Source organism: Perna viridis, chromosome 5 (genome assembly GCF_037379345.1).
Source record: "Perna viridis isolate PV_CMFRI_1.1 ecotype Kerala chromosome 5, ASM3737934v1, whole genome shotgun sequence".
Classification (NCBI taxonomy): Eukaryota; Metazoa; Mollusca; class Bivalvia; order Mytilida; family Mytilidae; genus Perna; species Perna viridis.
In genome coordinates this window covers 17,348,282-17,356,889 of record NC_142449.1, presented here as the reverse complement: position 1 = coordinate 17,356,889, position 8,608 = coordinate 17,348,282, and the positions used below count along the sequence as shown (strand labels likewise).

The 8,608-nt window shown below is 33.3% G+C and overlaps 1 long non-coding RNA gene across 5 annotated transcripts; it reads left to right on the top strand.

The window, feature by feature from the left end:
• Positions 1-68: 68 nt before the first annotated feature.
• LOC148616317 (uncharacterized) lies at positions 69-6,246 on the top strand. Of its 5 annotated transcripts, none has more exons than XR_015922157.1 (3): positions 69-388; positions 1,043-1,130; positions 1,958-6,246. It is a non-coding gene; the product is annotated as an uncharacterized LOC148616317 (long non-coding RNA). The 5 variants fall into 5 exon arrangements; XR_015922158.1 differs by having other exon boundaries at positions 1,030-1,130; positions 1,965-6,246; XR_015922156.1 differs by having other exon boundaries at positions 1,030-1,130.
• Positions 6,247-8,608: the final 2,362 nt, after the last annotated feature.

Below are 8,608 nucleotides of genomic sequence, written 5' to 3'. Positions count from 1 at the left end.
ACAAATAAATAACCTTTAATGCAAAATACGCTTTTATTATAAAATGCTCAAGGCTATGCAAAGTTCGAAATCTTTTAAATATAAGCAAATTGCCATCTTGTAGAGCTCTCCTTTCTGAAGGAAGATCATAAGGAGACTTTGATTTCAACTGAAAGCTTCCGATTGGCTCGTGACGTCACTAAGTCAGTTTTGTACTGATACAAGTATTGCAAATAATATGTAAACAAACAATATTCCGTAAATATTTCAACGATCCTGTTTTTCTGATCACAAAAACATGTTGTCTTGTCAACAGTACGATTGCAGGAATGATAAAAGAGAATATTCTAAAAATTTTTGATCGGCAACACGAACATTCCTTGGAAGTAGATTTTCCATTGGTTACTTTGTATGTATTATTTTAGTTACTGTATGTTCTTTGTTGTGATTGTCTGTTTTTCCATGTCTGGTCCTTGTACCTGGATTACTTTCTGATTTCCGCTAGAATCTTGGTTCACTTGATTACTCTTTAACTTACATGTAAAGCAGCGACCTAATGAGTTATGCAGGTAAACGTAAATAATCAAAGAAAAGTTCGTTAGAAATTCCCCAAAGTCAAGATAAAAAGAAAAGTGCATTTGCATATTTTATGTATATGATATTTAATTTTACATACATTGAAATAGAGTCATATTTTCACGTCAGCCTCTGTCGCTCTGTCTTCTTCTTTTTAAGGATAAAAAAAATCACACGCAAATTATGCAAACGTATGTCTATTATGTTCATTACTTGTATCTGCAGTAATGTTGGATGATTGGTTTTAGCTTCAGGGCACTTTAGTTAGGGCCAAATAAAGCTACTACTGACAATTGCTTACATATCAGAAAAGAAAACCATAGGTTTAGGAATGGGATGCCTCAAATACGTCAAAATCCAAAACCATGACTTAAACGTGAACACATGAAACAGAGACAATCTTCATATACAATGTAGCGAACCGGATAAAAAAGTTAATTGTTTTGTGTGACGTCTTGTTACCCTTATTTTCAGTTTTTATTTGTAGTCACACATAATATTAAAACACTATCAACCCCGAAAGACCTGAAGGATAAGGATGTCCTGCCCCACCAGCGGCACCCGCCATATTGCAAGTAAGTATATTAATCCGGTAATGATCTAGCAGCAATAATGCAAATACGTTCAATATATATATATACTTAGCGTTCGCTATAATGACCCGGTCAGCTTGAGCTTCTTTTATACAGCCAAGTTGGCCGAGTGGTCTAGGGCGGTGTTTCCATAGATGTCACAGAAGTACAAGTTCGAGTCCCGCGAAGGAAACAACCAATTGGAAGTTGAAACATCATTTGGAATTTTTCAGACCATTATATATATATTGACCTCAATTCCACGATTATATTAAGAGTAAGGTAAAGGCTATTATTTTTTTTAACGTCAATGAGAAACTGGGAAATTTAGGGAAAAAAGAAAGTGTCATGCTTGATCGAATGAATTATTTTGTAATTATTTTGTAAATAATTAACGGATTTTATCAAACCAAAGCCAAGTGTCAAAGTACATTTACACACACCACACTTGATTTAAAACTTTATAGGCATTTCCTTATTTATTAGAACAGTTCATTCTTTTTCTGTTACACGATGTAGTGTCAAATATGATTAACGTTGTTGAACAATAGAAACACAATACAAAAATAAAATAAATCCCCTCATTGAATAAGAGAAAATCATTAGATGTCATTACCTCCTATCTCAAGTGAATGGACTATCACCAGTTAAAAATGGATAAGAAAACATAAGAAAACAGAAAATTATTTTTAATACGTTGCGTGGTAGACTGTAATGTATGCGGATTAAAATGTAGTGGTCTATAAACTAGAAACCGATATTCCACAATGAAATTCCCAAATACATTTCAAATGTGACTATTTTATTTACTTTTTTTATATTTTCTGTAGAGTTAAGATTGATTATTTTTACCAAATTTGGCCAGTGACAATTCATGCTGTCTGTTTATATTGTAAAGACAAGAAACGATTGTTGAGAGCGGGAGGTTTTAGCGTGCTATAAATCTGGTTTAACTCATCATTTTCATCGAAAATGCCTCTACAAAGGCATGTCTATTGCGATGGTTTCCAACTTTTTGGTCCATATCTGGATGTTACCATTCGATATAGAATAGTGTATTGAGTTTATCAGTGCGGCAATATTATCATTAATCTTCTGAACTTAATTGGCATAAGTTGTAAATCGTCGTAAGATCAAGTTCATTGGTCCTACATCTTTAACAAATGCATATTTGGCAATATACATGGCAGCTGTAGCACGATTCCGGATTCATAGAACAACTTTGAGGGATATGTATCAGGTGGAGTTAGTCCTGAAAGTGTGACCAATGGGACAGCTCCAGTTGAACATACTAAAACGTTATGTGGTTAAAGATAAAGATATCAAATCATGGTACTACTGTTTTACTTCGTTACATTTTGTATATATTTTCACTTTTGCGCGATCGTTTCCTGATTAACCATTGTCATAAAAGTTTTTTTTATAACAGGTTTCGCAGCAATGTATTGTATATTTATATATTTGTACTGTAGTTATACATTTGGTTAGGTATAAGTTCGTCTTTACTGTTCGTCCATTTTAGGCTTAGCTGCTTGTTTAATTTTATTTCAATTTATATCACACTTCTAATTAGTTCTTGTATTGCTAAATTAGTATAAGTATTGTATAATGTAGACTTCTTTTATGTGTTAAGAACATACTCTGAAAGAGTAATCAAGGGAACCAAGGTTATAGCGGCAATCAAAAGAATGTAATCCAAGGACAAAGATCCGACATGGAAAACAGACATACACAACAAAGAATATATAGTAACTAAAATCATACATACAAAGTAACAAAAGCTCAGACTCCACTGGAAACTGGGAGCATGTACCAGGTGCACCGGTAGGGTAAGAAAAAAACGTATCGTTTCGATATTTTTCTCAGAATATATTGTTTACATCACCAGTCATTTCATAGGCCACTACCATTTTTGTACTATGCTTATCTGCACAGAAACTCAGATTCCCGTAATCTTGTTTATGGTATCTCCATACAAGTACTGTACATTAGTTCAAGACTTACAAACAACACAAGTTTAATTGAATGTAAAGGTGATAAACCTGCCATATCGAGCAAGAGGGGATGACACCACAGCCACATACCGTTTATGTATCATGGAAAGTAGAACTTGAATCTAATTATCAATGACAGAAAATTGTAAACTTCGTTCAAGATAAAACTAAAGTTATAAAAGGTAGAAAGAAGAATAAAAATCACTTTGAAAGGTTGTACCCGAATGTCCAATTAATTAGAGTCTGTGGCAGAAAAAATAAAACACAGAACCAGAAAAAAAAAGAAAAAACTTGCAAGTCCAAGGTTACCACGAACGTTGACTAACCTGTTAAAATTGCTGTTTTAATGTCAAAATAAATAGTTCTTCAATCTTTTAAGGCTGGTCCAAGTCACATTTACATTGTAGATGCTTCTTGTGATTCGGATGATAGTAATGGGTTGAAAAAAAGTATGTCAAGAAAGTGAATTGTGTTTTTCCTGCAATAAGTTTTACCAGGAAAATATGCAATTAAAATGTGTTCAATTGGATAATCAGGTATTCAGAAACTGAATCCATTTGAAACACTGCAACCCGTAACGTTAATGAGGAGAAGAAATAGATCTCTCGGCCAAAACTCTGAAGATTTTGGGTAAAAAAGATTTACTTGTTTTACTTGTTTTAATTCTGTGGATATGATGATGTTTCTTGACTTTTTATGTTGATGTGTTTTTGCCGTTAGATTTTGCTGTTTTATACCATTTCGTGTTAATTTATAAGCTTTGAAAGAGAAATCAAGGGAACCAAGATCCTAGCAGAAATCAAAGGAATGTAATTCAGGGACAAAGACCAGACATGGAAAACAGGCATACACAACAAAAAAACATAAAGCAACCCAAATAATACACACAAAGTAACAAAAGTAAATGAACAACTCGAACTCCACTAAAAACTAAGAGCATGGATCAGGTACACAGGTAGATTAAGAATATTCTGTTTTTCTAGAAACATCCGCCGAGTTTCTCGTAAAAAGTCAAGTCCGGGTTAGAGGAAAGACAAATATGACACGTTGAACGAATCAGTTTTCATGGTACAGATGGATACATCGTAACGATCCACGAGTTCATGATGACGATAATAAAACGTCTGTAGTGATGACTTCAATCTTTTAGCAACATAATCCTGGTTGTTTCAGAATCCTAACTGTAAGAAGTCTACGCGATACAAAATGTCTGCGTACTTACACAAGCCCTGACATAACGTATGACTTGCATGTTCTGACATAACGTATGAGTTGTGATATGAAAACTCCATACGCAGGTGCTAAGGGATGTTGCCGCAGATGAAAGGAAAGTTGACAATTCTGAATGAAAAGTCATTACGTTTGTAATAAAGTTTGGATGATAGCTTTCCTTTACCATCGATCTCTAAGTGTAGGACAAAATATGAGGCTGACTTCACAGTGTCTGTAGTATCCTTTATCTCATGTTCTTTGGGGGTAGTTACGATGTATCAAATCCTCAAAACTAGGATTGTTTAACGATAATACGTCATCTATATAGCGGAAACTGAGATTAAAGGTTCTAGCTAAACGATATTATTTCTTTCGCATCAAATCAGCTATAAAGTCAGCCTAATAAGACTGAAGAAATATGTCAGCAAGTAGAAGAGCACAATTTTTTTTCCGATTGGAATGCTGACCGTTTGTTGAAAAATGCGTCTGTCACACTCGACAAATATATGGTCGATAAAAAATTCCAGCATTTTGAAAACATCTTCTTCTGTGTATTTGAAAGATGATTTAGAATTATTTTTTTAAAAAAAAGTAATTGGAGTCTCTACCAAGAAATATATATTTTGAACTGTAGGACCTTTAAATACAAAAACGAAAATGTTGGATAACACGACGTCAAATGGGGAGTATTTTATATTTGGCGCAGTTACGAACGTGTTTAAGAATGAAACAGAAGCACACACGAGGTACCTACTATGTTTGTAGAATTGCATGTCGAATAGTTTTTCTTGTTGTTTGTTCTGAATATTTTCATGTATAAGGTTCATAATGCACTGCGTAACTCTTTACATAATATTGCGGGTTTAGCGTAATTATTCCATTATAATTACAGGGATCGCAGTTTTGGTACTCGTGGATATTTTATTTCACGAGTTTTTAAATGCAATGTAATGAATAAATATGAGTGAAAACGATAGCATTCTTGAAAAGGTTAAGTTACCTCCTAGAGTGAATACAATTACCTGTATCTGTCAGCTTAATGTTCTATTCTTGTCTTGCTATATGAAGATTTTAACAACATAATTACATGATCTAGATGTATTGAAGTACTTGATTAATAACTGGTCTGTAGCTTTTTCTGAATACTAGCACTTTTTAAAAAAGTTTAAATCGCAAAACTACGATATAATTTTATTGAATATATTACATAACAATACAGATGCACAAACATGTCTAAAATCGGTCTAAATTCGGTGACTGAATTTATTACCTTTATGAAGTAAATACCGACGTCTGTAGATCTGTCTGTACGATAACCTGAAGTATCAGCAGAAAACAATGTTTTTTAAAATATTTAACCTGTGATATCAGCAGAAAATAAATCGTGTAGGCGATCCAATTCAATAACTCTCTCAAATAAATAGACAATCAATGAGAGTGTACTCTTAAGTTACGACATTGTTGACATTGAACTTAAACCTTCAAATATAAAGTAGAACCAACCTCGTTATTATTCGTGGTATTATCATGATTTTGTTTATCTTGATATAAAGGTTGTTTGTCGGTGCATTTATAATTTAATATTGTTTTAGCCCATTATGCCCACTACAAAAACGGTATTTTATGCTATGGTGGTTAAATATATTTTAAATTGTTATTGTTCAAGAAGTAAAACCACGAAAACATCACCAACCGAAAAAGTAGGTACTATTTAGTAACAGGGAGTTATTCTGAAATGGACACGACATTTCTTGTATATTAAAGTATCAGTCTTTGTACGAATCATGTTAATTCTGTCATATGTGATACCCCCCCCCCACCCCGAAAAAGAGGTTACACATTTTCATTTTTGTTGTTCATGTATAATCATTCATTCCAATATATTTATTCTTAAGAAATAAATAACATTGAAATATCAATAGCTTCTGTTGTATTTGCATACTTATCTTTCTTAATTTTGAATTTTTTAGTAAATTCCTTATGATTCATATCTCCTATGAACAGAGGTTATTTTAAAAGCCACATTTTAATGTCTGTTCATTATAAATATTTTAAACAAAATATAAAAAAAAAAGTAGGCTTTTCAACAATGAATCATATTTTGCAAGATTCGTGACTGGAGCACTACTTAAATAAAGAACCACAATTTTATTAAGATCACAAAAGAGTTATTTGATTTATAAAACTCTATAAAAAAAAAATGGATAAAATAAATTAGATAGTGCATAAGTGAACATAAAATGAATACCCTCGACCTGTATCTTTGTCCGAGAGAACAACGAAACATCAAAGTCATTTTGATCAAAATTTAAATTAGCAACTACATATAACAAAAAAAACTTTCCTGCTTTGGGAAAGATATCTGAACAGAAGGACGGACTAGAAGACCGACAAAATGATATACTAGAGGACGGATATTCTTATCACTATATATTGCCCACTTTAAATCATGTATAATTAGGAATACCCAAAAACAACTACTGCAATATATTTTTATATAGCCTTGCTGGCCGAGTAGTCTAGGGCGCTGGACTTAGTGCAGGCGGTGTTGCCATATATGTCACAGCGGTACGAGTTCGAGTCCCGCGGAGGGAACGACCAAACAATTTGCATAGCAAATTTGACAGTTCTAACATCGTTGGAAATTTTTCAGACCTTTCTATGCGTTTACATATCTTCCCTGTATCAATTTGATCCGATGAAGCAGTGTAGCGAATAGAGTCGTCACATTCTGAGACGTTTGTATAATATTGATTTGTTGTGACATGCATCATTAATTTGATCCTCTATCCTATTGTGATTAATCTTACGAGGAGGAATGACCCAGCCAGCGAAAGCCATATTTTTATATAGCCTAGATGGCCGAGTGGTCTAGGGCGCTGGACTTGGTGCAGGCGGTGTTGCCATAGATGCGACAGCGGTACGAGTTCGACCAAAAATTTGCATCGCAAATTTGACAGTTCTAACATCGTTGGGAATTTTTCAGACCTTTCTTTATATATAAAGTTGTATATGTCTTCGTCTTTGACATTCAGAATATGAACTTTATTTTAACCGTGCTTGTCCTCAGTCAGGAAACAAAACAAGAATGTACACGTACAATATTTAAGGATAAAGATGGCCTAGCAAATGAATCAATGATATGCTGCTTCAAAAATACGAATTGCTTTTATCATAGCTTAACTACTTACATAGAAAACATTGTATAAATGTGTACTCACTAACTGTATCTACGTTCAGACATGAATTTATTGCAAACATCCGACTAAAAAGATCCAAAGAACAAATATGATATGATCATCGGTGTAGACAAGTACGGATTTGATTTTTTTAGTATTAATCTTTATTTTTGTCAATTTCTGACAGGTAATGCTTAAAACAAAATATAAAAAGATCGGTAAGCTAAGGTAGGTTTTGTTCTTATATACTAAAGAAGTATAAACTAAAACATTTATTAATACCGTTATTGTACTTACGATAGAGTCTTGATAGACAGAAGAATGTGCCTTAATATAGGGTACAAATTACACCCAGCGGTCCTCGGTCCAATTAAACATAGGACGATAGAGCTGAGTGTGTTATCTTCGGTCGTACTTTTACAATGTACTTAAGATATATGAGAGGTGTAAATTAAATAATCAATAAATGCATATACGATTTACACAACAGTTTATTTAATACTGCAGGTTACATCACGAAAACGCCGGACTGCCCGATGGCTGTGGTATGGACATGTAGAACTAATATATACTTAGCCTTTTGTAAAGGCAATATTAGATTTGTTTGTCAACAATGGAACCTCTGGGCATTCCCAGTTTTTGTGAATTTGCCCAAAGTATCATAAACAAAATGTTAATCACTTTAAAGGGCATTAAAACATTTTGATTAAAATCGGATTAACCACACAGCAATTATTTATTATCAACGATGATTGATGTAGACTAAGTACATAGGAACATCCCAATTGAAGTTAAGTAGACACATTTGGGTAACTGAGGACATTTAGGCTGACATCTTAGTTTTATATGCAACAGGTGTTAATGTACATTTAAAAGGGAAATAAATCTCAAGCATCAGGGCAAATTTATGCCGATATCAGTGACCGTCAATACCAGAAACATAGACCGGGTGATTTTATAACATTTTACCTACAAAATGCCAACATCGAATGTTAATCAGTTAGACGTTAGAGCACATAACTGATATGCAATATAACACTAAACCTAAGTAAATCAAGCTTGTAAAAAATGTCATGCGATGAAGGCAAAGCCATTC